The sequence below is a fragment of the Bison bison genome, unplaced genomic scaffold (genome assembly GCF_000754665.1).
Source record: "Bison bison bison isolate TAMUID 2011002044 unplaced genomic scaffold, Bison_UMD1.0 scf7180017864080, whole genome shotgun sequence".
Lineage (NCBI taxonomy): Eukaryota > Metazoa > Chordata > Mammalia > Artiodactyla > Bovidae > Bison > Bison bison.
Window position 1 is genome coordinate 5,830,595 of NW_011494652.1, and position 833 is coordinate 5,831,427.

Below are 833 nucleotides of genomic sequence, written 5' to 3' on the forward strand. Positions count from 1 at the left end.
AGAGACTGAGCCAGAACTATGTTTGAGTGTTTCCTACGGAAATATGGGCAGCAAGGGTCAGCTGGGGGACACAGGACCGTCCAAGAGAGAACCTCAGGGGAGCAGGCTCCGTGGACTCCAACAAGCCGCCCACCCCTTCTGGGCCCACGACACGCCGCAGGGCAGATGCTGAGAGAGCATGAGGGGACCTGATTGTGACCCCTAGTCACCCCACTCCTGTAGTGCTCTCCTCATTCCTGCCACCTCACAGAACTGCAAGAATCTCTATTTCTCAAAAAGCTAAACAAAGGCAAAGAAAGCGACATGGCAGGAGTCCCAGAACCCAGCCCAGGGCTCCCTTGGGACCCCACACTGTGCCTCCTCAACCCCCTGTCCCACAACAGGTCTTGACCCCTCAGGCCTGGCCTGGAGGGCCCAGGTTAAGACAGGGAGGCCCAGCCCGGGCCTAGCCTAGCTCCGGCACTTCCTCCTGATGCTGGGGCCTCAGACAAAGCACTTTCCACATCTAAGGCAGCAGCATGTCTCCTGCAAGGTGTGGTGGGCTTCTCCCAGCTCAGGAGAGGTGCCTGGCAGAGCCCACCCCTTGGTACGCACCGCTGCTTGGCAGCTGCTCCTAAAACTGTGTTAAGACCGCCACAGTTAGTGTTACTGTCTCTGTGCGCTGGTGGGGCAGGGCTGGTGGTCTGGAAGGTGGTCGTCAGCAACGCCCCTCCCAGGACCGAAGCCCAGAGAGAGGATCTGTGTAGGTGCTGCACGCTGGCCCCCAGTACTCACCACCCCACGGGAGCCTCCAAGAGGCAGTGACAGAGGGCCCCTACCCTAGGCCCCCAACG

The 833-nt window shown here is 60.4% G+C and overlaps 1 protein-coding gene across 1 annotated transcript in view; it reads right to left on the minus strand.

Moving 5' to 3' along the window:
• PCNXL3 (pecanex-like 3 (Drosophila)) overlaps positions 1–833 on the minus strand; it is a 21,329-nt gene that overhangs the window by 4,454 nt on the left and 16,042 nt on the right. The gene's annotated exons all lie outside the window — the stretch shown is intronic.